This window comes from Molossus molossus, unplaced genomic scaffold, assembly GCF_014108415.1.
Source record: "Molossus molossus isolate mMolMol1 unplaced genomic scaffold, mMolMol1.p scaffold_m16_p_28, whole genome shotgun sequence".
Classification (NCBI taxonomy): Eukaryota; Metazoa; Chordata; class Mammalia; order Chiroptera; family Molossidae; genus Molossus; species Molossus molossus.
In genome coordinates this window covers 753101-771788 of record NW_023425364.1, presented here as the reverse complement: position 1 = coordinate 771788, position 18688 = coordinate 753101, and the positions used below count along the sequence as shown (strand labels likewise).

At 54.0% G+C, this 18688-nt stretch overlaps 1 pseudogene; it reads right to left on the bottom strand.

Annotated features, from left to right (window-relative positions):
- Positions 1 to 17674: 17674 nt before the first annotated feature.
- On the bottom strand, positions 17675 to 18350 carry LOC118641333 (annotated as a pseudogene).
- Between the last annotated feature and the right edge of the window lie 338 nt (positions 18351 to 18688).

Below are 18688 nucleotides of genomic sequence, written 5' to 3'. Positions count from 1 at the left end.
AGCCAGGGCTCAGGACCAGGTCTCTCCAACCCCAGCACCCACAGTTAAACCACTAGTCAGTCAGCCTGATGCCAAAGAGCACAAGCCACTGGCATAACAGCCGGGAAAACAGGTTATAAACATGTCAGTCCCATGGGTCCGTGTAGGAGACCACAGGCAAAGCCTATGATGGGTAGTAGGACCATCACAGCTTGTTTTGTAGCACCTGTCCCACACTATGGCTCTCTGAGCCTGTGTCTCCAGCAAAGCAATCCAGAAAACAGTGGCTTAGTGACATCCAAAGCTTCAAGTTACCTCCATCAGTGGCCCTGTGACATAACCCTCTTCTGTAGTTGGGGTGGCCAGTGATCTGGAAGCTGGGAGTCTTTGAGCAGGACCAATAAAAACCTTCTTTAAAGAGGCAACTAACCTAGGAGTCAAGCCTTTTGCTCATCTTTTCTTCTTACCTGTAGATGAGATGACTGGAGTCCCAGCAGCCACTTTGGCCCGTGAGGCACCGTTGAGGATGGATGCCATACACTGGAGATGGTCGAGACTGGGGCTCCGATGGCTTTGTGGAGCCACCAAGCCAGCCTGAGACCCTGCCTCTAGTCATCTTGTGAAAATAAATCCCTCATTTGTTCAAGGAGCTATGGTCAACTCTCTCTCACTAATTGCTGGTTACAGTTTCTGTGTTGTGAGCATCACCTTTGGAATCACCCAGAGCTGGGTGTGAATTATGCCCCTTCCACTTACGACCTTTGACTGCGGCAAATCACTCATCACCCGAAACCTCAGTTTCCTCACGTTAGGTGGTGGTGATGCTTCTGCCCCACAGGTGGGTGCAATAAGATAAGCCGTGTGAAGTGTTGGGCACAGCACCCACTGGCGGTGTCAGGAGACCCGCCTTGCTGGTTCCCACCCTCTTCCACACCTTTGCATAGGCTGTCACCCTCTCTCGCGGGGCCTCCCTCTCCCCTCGGATCCTCCAATCCAGTCCCATAACGTAAAGTGCCAACCCAGGCTGACCTCCTTGGAGAACACGTCTCTCCTCCTGGCTCCGATGCCTATGATCATGCGTCCCAGGAGGGTTGTCCTTCAGGGACAGGTGGATATCTCTCCCTCTGAGAGGCCCTCCCCGCGGACCCAGCCTGCAGCCCACTCCCCTCTTCCGTGGTCTCACAGCACACAGGCCACCCCTCTTCTGTGCAGTCCCGCCTAGCAGGGAGCGCAAACCCACAAGGGTTTTGGTGTCTCGGGACCAGCGGAGTGGTGTGGGCGCGGCTGAGAGAACGCGCAGGCCCACTGAGGGCAGTCCACTTCCCCACGAAACACATGGGGTGGTGGGCTCCAGACCCCTGTGCTGCAGGCTGCGATAGACCCCTTGCAAGCGAAATTTGTTTTTCTTTTCTTTTTTTTTTTTTTTTATCCTCACGCGAGGACATTTTTCGATATTTTGTTCAGATAGAGTGAGAGGGAGAGAGAGAGAGAAACATCGACGTGAAAGTGACACATCGAGTGGTTGCCACCCACACGACCAACCAGGGCTGGGGACAAACTGCAACCAAGGTACATGCCCTTAGCGGGAACCGAACCCGGGTCTCTCTGGACCGCAGGCTGACGCTCTAACCGCTGAGCCAAACCGGCCAGGGTGAAATTTGTTTTTCAAATTTGTGTATGTTCAGGGCTGTCCCAACACCTGCACGTTAAATGGAAAGGAGGTAAGTTTCTTTCTTTTTTAAATTACTTATATGAATTTGTTTTTGTTATAGATGTTTCTCCTTTTCCCCCCATTGATGCCCTCCTCCCATCCTCCCATCCCATCTCCAGCTTTGTTGTCTATGTCCACTGGTCATGCATACATGCATGTAAGTTCTGTGGTCCATCTCTTTCCCCCCAACACCTCCTCTTCTGAGGCTTGTCAGTCTGTACCCCACCTCTATGTCTCTAGGTCAATTTTGTTCATTAGTTTGTTTAGTTCATTATATTCCACACATAAGTGAGATCATGTGATATTTGTCTTTCTCTGTTTGGCTTGTTTCACTTAGCATAATACTCTCCAGGTCCCTCCATGTCGTCTCAAAGGATAAGAGATCTTTCTTTCTTAGAGCTGCATAGTACTCCATTGTGTACATGTACCAAAGCTTTTTTATCCACTCATCTACAAGTTTCCACAGGGCTGCTTCTCCTGGGTCCGCTGTGTACTCCAGTCTGTGGCCCCGTGTGCCCTGTGTGTCCCCATACCCTCCTCTGACTCTCTACCCAGCTGTTCCTCCCACCCCTGTCAGGCCAGCACCCCTCCTCAGGGCTGGGGAAGTCCTACCTCCGACTTCTGGGAGACAGAGTCCGGGCCACAGCAGTTTCCAAGGCACGTACCCTGCTGGGGGAGCAGGTACAACCTTGAGAGCCTCATACCCCCCACCCCGAGCCCAGATCATCGCACAGGCCAGCGGTGGCCCGCAGGGGGCGCCCAGGCAGGCCCAAGCACCCGGCTGCAGCCCGCCATGAATGAAGCCTCCTGGGCAGGCTCGGGTCAGCTCCAGCAGGTCCATGAGAGCACTGAGCCAGCTGCTGGAAACTGCCCGTGGGAGCAGCCCACTCAGGCGTCTGTACACTCAGGAATTGTAGCAAAGATGGTGAAGACAGCCCCGGACGCTTGTCCAAGGCCTTCTGGCTGGAGAAAGGGTTAGTACGTAAAATGATAGATAAACAGCATCAGTTCAAGCAGTGTAGCTCGGAGTGAAACAGAGCCTAGGCGTGGACAGTGGGCAGGGCGCTGTTGGCTAGAAGGGGTGCAGGCTCCAGGGGGGCAGAGGCCGCCCCAGATGTTCTGGGGAGGGGCAGGAACAGACCTTGCACAGGCCTGGAGGAGGGACCTGGGGATGGACATGAGGACGGAGCCCACCGGGGCAGGTGGTGCTAGTGTCCCGGGGCCCTGCTCAAAAATTTGAGGTCATAGTGAGGACATCTGGGGAGCCAGTAGAGGGTTATAATTTTTTTTCTTTATTTATTTTAGAGCAAGAGGAAGGGAGAGGGAGAGAGAGAGAAACATCAATGAGAGAGAACATCGATTGGTTGCCTCCTGCATGCCCCACACTGGGGATTGAGCCCACAACCTGGGCATGTGCCCTGACCTGGAATCGAACCGACGACCTCTTGGTGCATGGGTCGACCTCAACCACTGAACCACAGTGGACGGCCAGTAGAGCGTTTTAATCAGATGTGATCTGATTTAACCGTATTTGTTGTTATTGTGGTAAAATAGGCATAACATAAAATTCACCATCGTAACCATTTGAAAGTGTTTAACACCTTGACAGCGCGGAGCAGCCTAATTCCAGACCACGGCAGCACCCCGGACGGGAACCCGAACCCAGGACACACTCACTCTCCGCGCCCCTCCCCCAGCCCTTGGACTCAACGGCCCCTCTGGCTGCTGCAGGGAGGAGGCGGCCCACAGTGGGGTGGGTTGAGGCAGAGGCCCGAGGAGGCTGGGGCCACGTCAGGTGAGGGATGCTGGTGGCCAGGACAGCAGGAGGTGGGAGAGACAGGATGGTCCGGGAAGGCGGTGGCACCAGGACTGGCCGTGCCTGGGCTATGGCAGGTGCGGGAGGACTCGGGGGTCATGGAGGTGATCCCAAAGGGAGACGCTGGGGACCGGCAGGGAGGAAAGGCCGCAATGGCAGGTAGATCGAAGTCCCTTCAGGAAGTGGGGAGCCAAGCACGGCGGCGGCAGAAACTCCTAACACGGGCCAGGCCTGGGCAGTGGGGGTTGGGAGGAGGCCTTCCCTCTGCATCCTTTTAGTGGGAACAAGTAATCCATTTCTCATTCCCCCAAAGCTTCAGGGGACCCACACATCTGTCCACCTCGTGGAGGTGTTCCTGGGCCACCCTGCACAGGCACACCGGGGACATTTACACAGACCTGGGCTGGCCCGGCGTCCCCCTGGATGGCGGTCACTGTCACCGGAACGGCTGTGTCTGTCAGGCTCCCTGGAGAAGAGACGGGTGTTTGTGAGGAACATGACGATTTTCTCTGCTTCTGAAGGTCAAACTTCCTGGCATTTGAACAGCTGCCGGGAAGAAAGGCTTGTCCAGGGAAATGTCAGCCCCGGGGTGCGTCTCTCTGGCCCCTGCACCGGCCCCTGGTGAGTGCTGTCCTGCTTCGTCTCCTGCTCCAGGCAGCGGGGCTCCCGACATACAGCACCCCTTCCTCTTAGGTCCGCAGCCCCCCCCCCCCCCCAGCCTCCCTCGGCCTTGGTCCAGAGGACAAACGCCCCGGGGCTGGGCTGGGACCAGCACCCGTTCTCAGGGAGATGAGGGAGACACGCGCTGACTAACATGTTGACACACGAGATCCCAGCCCAGCCTCACGGCCCTTCTCTAAGCACCACCCTGAGCCAGCAAGTCTTGCCAAAGCTTTTTGTTCTTCCTTTTAAGTAAAACATCTGAGCCCTGGCCGGTTTGGCTCAGCAGTTAGAGCGTCAGCCTGCGGTCCAGAGAGTCCCGGGTTCGGTTCCCGCTAAGGGCATGTACCTTGGTCAGTTTGTCCCCGGCACTCAGTGTGTCCCTTTCACATCGATGTTTCTCTCTCTCTCTCTCTCTCTCTCTCTCTCTCTCTCTCTCTTCCTTTCTCTCTCTCCCACTCTATCTGAACAAAAAATGGAAAAATGTCCTCGAGTGAGGATAAAAAAAAAAAGAAGAAAAACATCTGAAACACAGAGAAATGGAAAGAACAGTAAACAACCACATTTCCATCCCGAGATGTCCAGCAGCCCTTGGGACAGGAAGGCAGAGCGCCCCCCGCCCCCCCAGCTTCTCCAGGGATCCCTCCAGCCCACGTGAGGCTTCGGGCCTGTGGGTACAGGAGGCGGGAGGAGCAGCAGGCCTGAGCACCCCCCAAAGGCAGGACTGGGACACAGCCTTACAGGGGCGCCAAGAGGGGCTCATGCCCCCGAGTCCTCACACCACCACCACCACCACCACTCCCTTTGCCAAGCCCCCACCGCCATGGCTGGAAGGCTGCCCAGCCGATAAGCCCTGCAGGGGCCTGGACTGTGCCCGAGCGCCCACATTAGAGCCCCCCTTCCTCCTCCAGACTCACCAGAAGTCTTGTTTCACTGCGGCAGCAGCAGCGTGGCCAGCGGCCTCGGGGTGCACCTGTCCTCTGGGAGTGAGGTGGCGTGTGGGTCCTCGTCAACATGCTGTACTCCTGAGGGGCACTGTGGGGTGGGACTGGGGACCCAGAGGTGAGCTATCTACTGGATATTAGGGTATAAAGGGTCCCTAAGCCCTGGCTGGTTTGGCTCAGTGGTTGGAGCAGAGTCCTGGGTTTGGTTCCCGCTAGGGGCACGTACCAAAAAAAAAAGGGGGGTCCCTGAACAGCCAAGTCAGATCATGGCTCTGAACATCACGCCCGGGGTGCCCCTCTGGGCCTTGGTCTCCCCATCTGTGAAATGGGACCGTTGCTGAGGAGGCCTCTGAGGAGTCTTCTCCAGCACCAACTACAAAGGGTCTTCTTGGTCAGTCTGAAGCTTAGACCTGGGTTGGCGTCGGGGAGCCGGGAGGGTGGGGGGAAGTTCTGGGGTCAGTGCCACTCAAGAGGACAGCGTCCTATTGGCTTCTGCTTCTCTTCCTTGGGACACTCCACCTGTCACAAGTAATTGCCACCTCCACCAATGTCTCTTACACACTGTCATGTAGGAAAACATTTTCCACCATCGGTCACTTGTTACTTTGTGTTGTGGTGTCTTCCCTGAAGCAGACGCCTTCCTTTCTGGGTGACTGGATCCAGGCTCTCTCCTCGCGTGTGTGGATGTCTGACTGTCTGACTGTCTGTCTCTGTCTGTCTCTGTCTGCATCTCTCTGTCTCTCTGTGTCTCTCTCTCTGTCTCTGTCTTTCTGTGTCTCTCTGTATCTGTCTCTGTCTGTCTCTCTGTCTCTCTCTGTTTCTGTCTGTCTCTCTCTCTTTGTCTCTCTATTTGTCTCTCTGAGACATTCGAAGTTTCTTTATGTTTGCTCCGTACCCTGGACCAGTGTTTACTTTTACTAGTGTTACGTCTTTGATACAGTTTTACCTGATTTTAGAGTTAGACCTTGGATTCCCTGGGACTGGGGTCCGCTGCGGTGTGAGGTGGGGTCCACCTTTGGTTCCACAGAGCGAACCGTCACAGACCATTAACCACAGCCTCCCTGCCGGCTGTGATCCCGCTGAGATGCCCCTTCTGCAGGGTGTGGGCCACGTGGCTGTGGAGAGAACCGCATGGGGATGCGCAGAGCGCCGGCTGGATCGGACGCTGCCAGGGCACGGGAACAGCGCCAGGGGCTCTGTGCCACTAGCTGGCAGCCACGCCGCGTCTGTGTACAAGTAAGGTGGGAACACAGCTAAGGGCCAGATACTTCTGTGAGTGGGAGCCTTGGGTAGGGGATGGGAGTGGGGCTGGAGGTCCAGGGAGCACATCCACAATGAAGTGAGACGAGAGGCATTTCCCGTGGCCCCGTGATGGCAATGTGCCAAGGGGTGACTCTTGCCCAGCACCCCAGGAGACCAAGGATGGGACAGTGCCATCAGTGTGGTGCTCTGGAGGGACCAGGGACTGAATCCGAAGGTCCTGCATGCAGTGGGCCAGGGCCAGGAGGCAGATGAGGGCTCTTACACCGCAACCTGAGCCCTCATGGGGCAGAGGTGCAAACTGCCTCTGAGAAATCACACCAGGGAAACTTTTTATAGCACCGGAAGGACCCTCAAAGAACCGACTATCTCAGCCGGCCTGTGTAGCTCAGTGGATGAGCGTCGTCCCAGGGACTGAGAGGTCCCGGTTGGATTCCCGGTGAGGGCACATGCTGGGGTTGCGGGCTCCATCCCCAGTGGGGGGGGGGGGTTTGCAGCTGGTTAATGTTCCTCTCTCACATCCATGTTTCTATCTCTCTCTTCCTTCCTCTCTCTAAAAAAATCGATAAAAACATATTTAAAAGAGAGCCAACTATCTCACAGACATTGGAATTGAGGCAGAGAAAGGTGACTGACCTGGAACCTCACGTCCCTTTCCAGCCCAGGGTCCCTCCCTGCAGACTGCCCAGACCCGAGCCCTCGGCCTGGCCCCGACGCCCAGTCTCAGCCCCGAGATGGGTCCAGTGACCGAACAGCTGAGCGCCGCCGCATTTCTCGACCCCTCTCTCCCGTCTCCGCCCGTGCGCTGTAGAGCCTCCTCTCTCCGGCTCTCACTCCCTCACTCACTCTGCACACTTGATGTTCAGTGTATATTTTCCTAACACACGCAGATGAAGAGAAACATCCAGCTACGCAGGGCTCCCCTTGTAGCCCGCAGCCACCAGCAGAACCGTGGTTCCCCTCCGTGGCTGGCGCTGGCTCTCCCTCTCTGTGGCCCACGCACCTCCTGCCCCAGAGCTCTGATTACAGGTCATGTAGGCAGGCGGCTGGCACAGTGGAGAGGGTGGGGGCCCCACCAGAGGGGTCTGGCCTCCAAGCTCTGTCCAGAGTGGCAGCAGGCAGAGGTGCCCCAAAGACCCCATTTTCACTGCTACGCCAGCTGAACCAGTAGGCTGGCACTCTCCATGGGACGGGCATCGTTGGGCAGAAGAGGCAGCGGTGTCTCGGCAGGCCCTAAGAGAGGCCTCTGGGGTGGGAGACCTGGCCTCCTGAGTAGCCCTGGCTCCCGGCACCTATCTGTCCAGAGAGACCGCTTCTGGGGAGAGAGTGGGCCATGGGTCCCCCGGCCCAGACAACGGGCAGCTCCCTCTCCCCCCTGGAGGGGCCTCAACCACTCCGCTCCCCAGCCCGGCCCACCCAGGTGCGTGTCCCACTGAGCCCACACTCCTGGTGCACTTGGAGCCGCCCAGTTCGAGGCCTGCCGGTACAGCCGGGAGACACACGAGCTGCCCAGCGGCCTAGGAGGTCTGTGAGGCCTGAGCAGTGTGAGCAGCCCCCGCACGCCCACTGGAAGGCCGCTGGGAGTATAGGAGACAACAATTTGCATGGCCGGCACTGCACCTGGCCTGCCACGAGGCTCGCTAATGTCTCGGGTTGGGTCCCCTAAGAAGACCTGAGACAAGACTGTCAGGGAGGTGACCCCCTGCTCCCCACCCCCGCCAGAAACTATGGGAAGGGAACGGCCAAGGAAGGGAGAGTTAGCCCCTCAACACTGGGGGCCCCCAGTCCCCATCCTCCAGGCCTGTTCCCCAGGGTTGTGAAGCCACACACACACCCCCCCCCCCACTCCTGAGCCTGCCCTCTCATAGGCTGAGCCCCAGGACCGTGAAGGACGGGCAGGCGTGAGCAGGGTGGGGCTCTGGATCAGGCCAGCCTGGCCCAGGGGCTGACTCTGCTGCTTCCACCGTGGCGTGTCCTCGACCCTCAGCGTTTCCTCCCCTCGAAGACGCCTTCCCAGAGCTGCTGGGGCTGAGGGAACCCAGCCTCGTGCTCCGGACAGCGCAGGCCCACGGGAAGTGCTCAGTGAATGTTCCTCATCGTCAATGAACCAGGTTGGCGCACCCCCGGAAAACCCGGTGGGACTCAGCTGTGGTCCCCAGAGCCCTGACCTGCCAGGCGGGGCTGCAGGGGGCAGGGAAATGCATCCGAGCAAGGCCCAACCCTGCTGCTTGTCAGGACTAGGCTCTGGGGAAATGGGCTGGAGATGCTGGTCAGAGGTGGGCCTGGCCCACGGTCCCTGAGCTGGGCATCTCCCGGCAGGGCCTGTGCCTGCTTCTACTGGTCTCCGGAAGGCAGGCGGCCTCGCGCAGCAGCGGGTCCAGGAGAGCGTCGGGGAACCAGGCCCCAGGGCTGCGGGGAGTCTGGACTGCAGAGCAGAGGGAGAAGGGTTCCCTCGCAGAGGCGCTGAGACCTGGCCTGGGAGGGGCTGGCAATCAGTGGCCGGAGAAGAAAGGGCCTCACTGTGCCACCGGAGGGGACAGACGCCAGGCCCTGCTGGCACCAGGTCCCCGTTTCCACCCTGGCCACCACCCCCTCACCCGGGGACCTTGCAGGACTAAGGCAGGGGTGCTGGCGGTCCCGCTCGGGGAAGGCTGTCAGCATCACCGTTTCTTCATGCCTGAGCAGTTGATGGTCCTGGTCGTGCTCAGCTTCGGCCAGAAAGACATGACCCGCAGCCAGTCCTTGCTGTTCACACCTCGTGTTCGGACACTGGCCAGCATTCATCACCGGGTGGCACACGGCTGTGTTCTCAGACACTTGTCCGCTCACCTGTTAAACGGAACAGTGACCCGGTGGACTGCCCACCCGCCACGTGTCCGGCTGAGGTCTGCATGTCCGCCGCTGTGTCCACCGAAACCCGCCTTTGCCGCCTGAACACCGCCAGGCTGGAGAATGGTCCCGAAGGGGTCCACCCCCCAACCTCTGGAACTGTGACTGTCCCCTTTTATGGGAAAAGGCTGGCGGGGGCTTTGCAGAGGTGACTAAGATCTTGAGATGGGGAGACTGTGGGTTTTGGGGGGTCCTAACTGCAGTCAGGTGTGTCCTTGAGAGAGGGAGGCAGAGGGGGAGGGGAGAGGCTGGCTTTGGAGGTTGGGGTGATGTGGCCACCAGCCGAGGAAGGACAGCCACCAGCACCTGGGACTTGTGTGTCCTGGGACGGGTTCTCCCCTAGAGCCTCCGCAGGGAGCGTTGCCGACACCTTGATCTGGGCCCAACAATGCTGATTCCGGGCGACCTCCAGGGCGGCGAGACCACATGTCTGCTGTGCGTGGCAATGCGGCAGCCGGAGCGGGCACACGCTCTGCCTCACTCTGCTCTGCCAGCGCCGACCCATCCATTCGCCACCTGGGTCCGACTGGAGTGGGCGCCAAGGCCGGCGGATGCCTTGCTCCTCGCCGCGGGAGCAGCGGGGCCGGTGCCTCCGCCAGGCGGGGGGGGGGGGGGGGGGGGGGGGGGCCGGGGGCCTCCGCGGGGGGGGGGGTGGACGGGGAGGAGGGGGGCCTCTGGGGCGGAGTAGAATAGGTCACATAAATGCAGGCTCGGTGCACGCTTGGGAACCGTCCCGAGGGAATCCACACCAAACTCCCGACAGCTTCCCTGGGCGAGCTGCAGGCTCCCGTCTCCAGGGAGCACTTGGGAGGACTGAAAAACCTCTATTTATTTTATCAACAAAACAAGTAAGAAACGCAAACCGTGAGAAGGAGGGAGCGCTGTTTTCTCCAAAAGACTGCTTTCCTAGGGCGGTGGGGCCCCCGCAGCACCTGCCTGAGCGGGATGAGCCCTGCGGGTGGCCCCTGGCTGCGCAGGCGCGGCGGGCCTGGAAGCTGGCTTTCGGGGTGAGACTTGGATAACGGGGCTATTCCCAGGGAATGTTTGTGAGTTCATAAAAGTACCCCAATTTTAAAATAGAGAGTTTGGCCCTGGCCAGTTTGGTCAGGTTAGAGTGTCGGCCTGTGGTCCAGACAGACCCAGGTTCGGTTCCTGCTAAGGGCAGGTACCTTGGTTGCAGTTTGTCCCCGGCCCTGGTTGGGTCCTGCGGGAGGCAACCACTCAATGTGTCCCTTTCACATCCATGTTTCTCTCTCTCTCTCTTTCCCTCCCGCTCTATCTGAGCAAAAAATGAAAAAATGTCCTCCAGTGAGGATAAAAATAAAGTATTGGTAAAATAGAGAGTTTGCTGCAGTTTGGCGAATGGAAGAAGGTCACACTAAATCGTATGTAGCCTGTTTGGTGTCCAGGTTAACAAACAGCCCTGGCCGGTGTGGCTCAGTGGTTCAAGGGCCAGCCCACGCACCTACCCGGTCTGCAGGTTCAATTGCCCCGGTCCGGCTGCATGCAGGAGGCAGCCAACAATGTGCCTCCCCCCACCCCCTTCCTTTCACTCTCTAAAAGTCAATGGAAAAAATTTCCCTGGGTGGGGATCACCAACAACAAAACAGTTAACAAATAGCTTATGTACCATGAGACTGCAGGGATAATGATTGCCTGACTACCTTCCCATTCATTTTTGTCAAGGAGAATTCCATCTGAAAGGCTCTAGGGATGTTTTCTAGGCACCATAAAGGAAAGAGGTAATTTAACTTTAGCTAACTCACCGTAATTAATACTCCACGAACAACTGTCCATAACAGCTAGGTATGGGAAACGTCATTTCGGGAAGGGTACTTTCTCAAAAAGAAGATCTTATAAGAGACATAGTAGTTAGAAGGTTAAACTACTTTGAAAGAATAAGGGTTGGTTCTAAATCAATAATGCAGATGAGATTTATCTCTTCTCTGGTTGATCTCACTATATAGTTCATTCATTTCGCTAACAGAATTGAAGTGTCTGACAAAGCGAGCTGGGTGTGGTAATTTCAAAGTAAATTGGGAAACCTCTGCCTCATAGGATCCTTTTTAAAAATAATTACTCTTAAGAAACACAGAAAAGTAAGTTAAAACCTCAAACCCAAAATTTCTGGACCTATTCTCTATCACCATATCTCGTCCTTATAACTTACAAGATTTTTCTTACAACCATTCAATTGAAAAAGGGGTTAAAAATCTATGGAGTTAGCCCGGGCCAGTTTGGCTCAGCGGTTAGAGCATTGGCCTGCGGTCCTGAGAAACCTGGGTTCGGTTCCCGCTAAGGGCACATGCCTCGGTTGCAGTTTGTCGCCGGCCCTGGTTGGTTGTGCGGGTGGCAGCCACTCGATGTGTCCCTTTCACATCGATGTTTCTCTCTCTCCCCCTCTCTCTCTCCCTCCCACTCTATCTGAACAAAAAATGGAAAAAATGTCCTCGGGTGAGGGAAAAAAAAAAAAAAAAATCTATGGAGTTAGAAGCATTTGTTTTATTTTTTTTATAAAATATATATTCAGTATGTAAATTTTAAAAAGCCACCAGAAATAGAAAATGTGCTTTAATATCACCTGAAATCCAATTTTTTCTTACTTTGTGGTGATTGTAAAATAAAAGAATAAAAGAAAGTGTTGTCTATGACTAAACATATCATACTCATTTATGTTAAATACATATTAAAATGAGCACAATAGAAAATTTACTTTTAGAGGGGCGGAGGTGGACAGGCTGGTCCCACACCCACGTGTGGCGGATAAAAATCAGGACACCTCGGCTGGGAAGGTCCTCCCTAAGGATTGAGGGGTCCCCATCCCACACCAGGCGTCCAGCTCAGGGTTCCAGCCAGGAAGAGAAGTCCCCATAGCTTCTGGCTGAAAAAACTGAGGCTCAGGGAGGCTGAGGCGGCTGGAGCCCCAGGCAGCTCCTCTTAAAGGGCCCACACACAGACTTATCGGACTTGCTCCCTCTAAGCTTGGAGGGGAGGCAGCTCGAAGGGCACAGGAGACATACAGGGAAGAACTGAGCTGTTTGGCATTGGAGCGAGGGCTGGAGAGGGGGCTTTCTCCTGGACAAATGTGCTCTCAGAGGCCTTTGTTCCTTTGGTGAGCCCTTCCCTGGGGCAGCAGACAGCCTCCATTACCTGGGACTCCAGCAAGCTGGCTCACACTGGTTGCCCCACCCTGGTGATTCCCTGAGGCCTCGCCCCACCCAACTTTCAGGCCCACCCAAGCTGTTGCCAGTTGCTTAACCATAGGATTGGCCTGTCTTGGATCCTGCTTCAGGTTTTCCTAAATTCTTTCAAACAAGCAGCATCTCATCTCAGCTGGCCCCATACCTCTCATTAAGTAATACACAGAAACAAACACAGAGAGGCAGCCAAAATGAGGAGACAAAGAAACAGGTCCCAAATGAAAGAACAGAACAAAACTCCAGAAAAAGAACTAAGCGAAATGGAGATAAGCAACCTAACAGATGCTGAGTTCAAAATACTTCTTATAGAATGCTCAGTGAACTTAGGGAGGGCCTCAAGAACATCAAAAAGGACCAGTCAGAAATGAAGGATGAACTAACTGAAATAAAGAATAATTTACACAGATTCAATAGCAGGGTAGGTAAAGCCAAGGAGCAAACCATCGATTGGAATACAAGGAAGCAAAAAACACCCAATCAGAAGAGCGAAAAGAAAAAAGAATCCAAAAAAATGAGGACAGTGTAAGGAGCCTCTGGGACAACTTCAAGCGTGCCAACATTAACATCTTGGGGGTGCCAGAAGGAGAAGAGGGAGAACAAGAAATCGAAAACCTATTTGAAACAATAATGGCAGAAAACTTCCCTAACTTGGTGAAGGAAACAGACATACAAGTCCAGGAAGCACAGAGAGTCCCAAACAAGATGAACCCCAAGAGGCCCACACCAAGACACATCATCATCAAAATGCAAAAGGTTCAAGACAAAGAGAGAATCTTAAAAGCAGCAAGAGAAAGGCAGCTAGTTACCTACAAGGGAGTTCCCATTAGGCTGCAGGCCAGAAGGGAGTGGCAAGAAATATTCAGAGTGATGAAAAGCAAGAAGCTACAACCAAGATTACTCTATCCTGCAAAGCTGTCATTTAGAATCGATGGCCATATAAAGAGTTTCCCAGACAAGAAAAAGCTAAAGGAGTTCATCACCACCAAACCGTTATTATATGAAATGTTGAAGGGTCTTTTTGAAGAAAAAGCTAAAATATATGAACAAACAAAATGGCAACAAATACATATCTATCGACAATGGAATCTACAAACAAAATGAACAGGCAGAAAAGAAACATTCTCATAGGTACAGAGAACATTTTGTTGGTTGCCAGATGAGAGGGGGGTTGGGGGAATGGGTGAAAAAGGTGAAGGGATTAAGAAGTACAAATTGGTTGCTACACTGACAAACCTCAAAGGGAAGGGGGCTAGGGGGTGGAAAGAAATAAACCAAAGAACTTATATGCATAACCAATGGACACACAACAGTGTGGGAAAAGGAGGGGGGGGGGAGTGGGAAGGAAGAGGTCAATGGGGGGAAAATGAGGAACATCTGTAATACATTCAACAATAAAGATAAAAAATAAAATAAAAAAAAGAAAATTTACTTTTAAGTAAATAGTTTGATAAATATTCACATTGCAAGTGTTATGTATTATTTCATATATTGGTAGAATTTAGAACTACTTTTCTAAGGTTTCTGCCTTAAGTTTGGGGTAATTGGGGCTGACGGGCTGATTGAAGAAAAGGGTTTTAAATTGGAGCTTTTTCCCCCCTCATTTAGAGGCCCTAATATCTTAAAAATAAATGGCAGTTTTTATTTTATATTTTAATCGTTCTATTGGTTTTTAGGAAAGCATCCCTTAATTTGGTGGCACATTCATTCATACAGTTTTGGGTTTTTTTATCCTCACCCAAGGACATTTTTGCATTCATCTTCAGATAGAGCAGAGGGAGGAAGAGAGAGAGAAACTTCGATGTGAGAGAGACATATTGACTAGTTGCCACCCACACGACCCCAATTGGGGCCGGGGACAAACTGCAACCCAGGTTCGTGCCCTTAGCAGGAACTGAACCCGGGACTCTGGTCCGCGGGCCCACGCTCTAACCGCTGAGCCAAACTGGCCAGGGTTCATTCATATAGTTTTTTCCCAAGTTGGAATGAAAGAAAATAAGCTACACAGTTGAGATTAGGTCTGAGGCAGTTCACTGAGGCTGCTCTATTATAAAACATTACTTGATAAACATATGTTTATAAACAAGTCAATTGAGTTCATTTATCCTTAGTCTTTTTACTGGATGTGTTTAAAGGCATTGACTTTGTTAAACGGCAAGTTTCCCACCCATGCTCTTAAATTTATTTTTATTTGTTTGTACATGCCCCTAGCAGGGGCTGAACCCGGGACTCTTTGGTCCGCAGGTCAACGCTCCAACCGCTGAGCCAAACCGGCCAGGGCCACCCATACTTTTTTAAAAAGCAGAACCTTAAGTGCACATGGAAGGTATATACTGCATAGGAGTCTGTTTTATGAATGAAGACGATGATTAAACATTTTTTTCAAGACGGCACCAGTTCCTGATTTATGGGGGAGGAAACAGCCCGGGAAGGTGGCTAGTTCAGTGTCTCAGGGCCAGTAGGCTGAGACCGGCCTTCCAGGCTGCGGCCACCCATCTCCCGAGGCCACACCATGCCCACTCACATCGAAGTTCACTGCTGGAGTCCTGCAAGGATTTTCCAGGCGAACAGCTCATCTGGCCATTTTTGTTGTTGCCGATGCTTTTTAAAAATGTGCGGGATTGCAAACCTGCCCCAACACCGGGTGAACAGTGCCCCCTGGTGTAAGACGGCGGCACTACAGGCAATATGGGAAATGGTCCTAGGAGCCCAGGAGTCAAGGCCACAAGCAAAGCAGTTCTCTCCATAGGAGAAAAGGCCCATCACAGCTGAAACTCAGAGGGCTGGGGCCACCGGGGTGCTTCTAACAGGGAACCCAGACTTTGGGGGTGCCCAAGCATCCATTGCAACGCTTGCGTTCCTCCACAGTATACCATCAAGAGATCATCCAGCTGGGATCAAACCTCCAGGGAGGGGTACTCACTTTCTGAATGACTTCTTCGTAAGTGCTTCTCATCTCTCCTTGTAACATCCTCCTCTATAAAACGCTCGTCTAGCCCTGGCCGGTGTTGCTCAGTGGTTAGAGTGTCGGCCTGCAGACCGGAGAGCCCCAGGTTCGGTTCCCACTAAGGGCACGTACCTCGGTTGCGGTTTGTCCCCAGCCCTGGTTGGAGTCGTGTGGGTGGCAACCAGTCGATGTGTCTCTCTCACATAGATGTTTCTCTCTCTCTCCCTCCCACTCTATCTAAAGATAAATGCAAAAATGTCCTCCGGTGAGGATAAAATAAAATTTTAAAAGGCTTATCTAGGCCCGGCCAGTGTGGCTTAGTGGTTGAGCCTCGACCCATCCACCAAGAGGTTGCCAGTTCGATTCCCGGTCAGGACACATGCCCTGTTGTGGGCCTGATCTCCAGTGGGGAGCATGCAGGAGGTGGCCAGTTAATGTTCTCTCTCATCGATGTTTCTTTCTCTCTCTCCCCCTTCCTGTCTCTCTAAAATCAATAAAGAAAAAAATTGTTTTTAATAGTAATAAATAAATAAAAGGAGCCCTGGCCAGTTTGGTTCAGCAATTAGAGTGTTGGCCCATGGACCAGAGAGGCCCAGGTTCAGTTCCCATTAAGGGCACGTACCTTAGTTGCAGTTTGTCCCCAGCCCCCTGGTTTGGGTCATGTGGGTGGTGACCACTCAGTGTGTCTCTCTCACATCAATGTTTCTCTCTCTCCCTTACCCCCTCTCTTCCTCCTGCTCTACTTGAAGATAAATGCAAAAACGTCCTCAGGTGAGGATTTAAAAAAAAAAAAAGAATAAATAAAAGGAGAAAATTTGGCCCTGGCCAGTTTGGCTCAGCGGTTAGAGCATCGGCCTGCAAACCCAGAGATTCCTGGGTTCGGCTCCTGCTAAGGGCATGTACCTTGATTGCAGTTTGTCCCCGGTCCCGGTTGGGGTCGTGTGGGTGGCGACCAGTCAATGTGTCTCTCTCACATCGATATTTCTCTCTCTCTCCCCCTCTCTCCCTCTGCTCTATCTAAAGATAAATGCAAAAAAGAAAAAGAAAAAAAAGGAGGAAATTTGGACATAGAGGCAGACACCCACAGAGGGATGAAATATAAAGGACGCAGGGAGAAGACAGCCATCACGAGCCGGGGAGAGGCCTGGGCAGACCCTCCCTCACGGCCTCAGAAGGAACCAGCCCTGCTGACACCTTGATGTGGACTTTGGGCCTCCAGAGCCAGGAGAGAGTTTCTGCTGTTTAATCCACTGAGTCCGTGGTTCTGGCAGGCCCAGGAAGCAAATCCGACATGTACAGAACCCGCCGGGGCAGGAGTGTGGGTCCCCGTGGACAGGTGAGAAAGCCATGCCTGGAGGCGGGAGTGACTCAGCCGTGGTCACCCGGAACCAGGCCACAAACCCACATCTCTGAACCCAAGACCAGGAGAACAAGTCCCCAGTCCCCAGCTCCCCGTCACGGCAGCCTGAGTGGCACATTTAACGTGACAGCCCTTCTGTTCTGGGTATATGCTCCAGAGAACTGAAGCGCCGGCCCAAACGCTTGTCCCCGATTCCCTGCTCCGTTTACAACGGCCGCAAGGACAAAAGCCAAGTGTCCATGCCGGCCGGCCGGACAAGCACAGGGTTCGCCCCTGCACAGGAATAGTATTTGCCATAAAAAGGAATCAAGGACTGACACAGGCTACACGTGGAAACATTTCCGTAACCCAAAGAAGCAGACACAAGAGGTTATGTGCTGAGTGATCCCCTCTGCACGAACTGTCTGGAAAAGGCAAATCCGTAGGCGCCGAAAGTGGGCTCGTGGCTGCCAGGACAGGAGGGAGGGGTACAGGGTTTCTTTAGGGGGTGATGAAATGTTCTGGGTCTAGATAACAGTAGTTGCACAATGTTATGAATACACGGTGAGCCGAAAATAGGCTTATAGTTGTTCCCATGAGAAATGATACAATAATAAATAACGAAACAAGACCAGACTGTTTCACAGTCTCCCAACTGTAAAACTACTTTTGCCCACCCTATCTGATAAAAACCACTGAATTGTACACTTTTATTTATTTACTTATTTTGTTAATCCTCACCCGAGGATATTTTTCCATTGATTCTTTTTTTTTTTTTTCAGTTTAATTTTGCAAATTTATTTGATTCAACTTGGAAAATGAATACAAATCTCTGGGTATTTTTTGTTGGGGGTGAGGCGAGGCATGAGTATCACAGTGGCTATCTCCTGTCCACCTCCCTGCCCTGGGGAGGGGGAGGCTAAGCGGGGGGCTCAGGTCTGGAGGAAGATAAGGGTGAGGAGGCCCGAGACTTCGGCCACAACCACCTTTGTCCCAGCGAGACGTGCAGGATGGGGGCAGCTGGCTGCCGAGCTCGTCAGGGGTGGAGCGGCAGGAAGGCTACGAGACCATGCCCGTCAGGAAACTCCGAGGAAGGGGCTGGTGGCCAGTTGTGGGTGGGATTTCTCACGGATCTGGCCCTGGGTGGTGCTGTCCAGGAAGGAGGCCCTGGATGGGGTGTTGGGTCAGGCTGTCCCTGAAGTTCAGGGCTTAGGCTGGGGCCCTCAAAACCGAGGCGACGTCTTTGCGCCCCAACACTCGGCCCTCAGCCCCCTCCTCAGATGGCTCAATTCGGAAGTGGTCCTGGACATCACAGTGGCTGGCAACCGGGCCACGCGGCGAGTCACCACGTCAGAGCGGGACTGGGCTTGACTCCCCTTCGGTGTCTAACACGGTGTGTTTGGCAGGTACACCAGGCTCAGAAGCGCACCGGGGTACCCGTGGGGTTATAGAGGGTCAGCAGCTGCCTGGGTCTGCGTCATTGGTCCACCCTGGACACTAGATTCGGGGGAAAGATGAGGACCGGGCAACAGGTCCTGCAGGAGGAGGGGCACTCCGGGATCCTAGGCATCCCACCAGCTCCTGGTCCTGGGGCTCCCCGCAGCACATGCAGGCTCTGGGCAGTGGGACATCCGAGGGCTGAGCTCGGGGGACAGGGCCTGGAGTCTGAAGATGGGGGACGAGAGGAGCGAAAGGGAAGGGATGAGATCCAGGGGGCCAGCCTGGACAGACACTGATGCCGATGCCGCCGCCATCACCTCGGAACTCGACTCTAATTTTTTTTTCTTTATTTTTAGAGACAGGAAGGGAGAGGAAGAGAGAGAGAAACACTGATGTGAGAGGACGCATTGATTGGCTGCCTCCCTCACGACCCCGGCTGGGGCTGCAGATCGAACCTGCAACCCAGATAAGTGCTGCCGACGGGAATCAAACTCGAGACCCTCCGG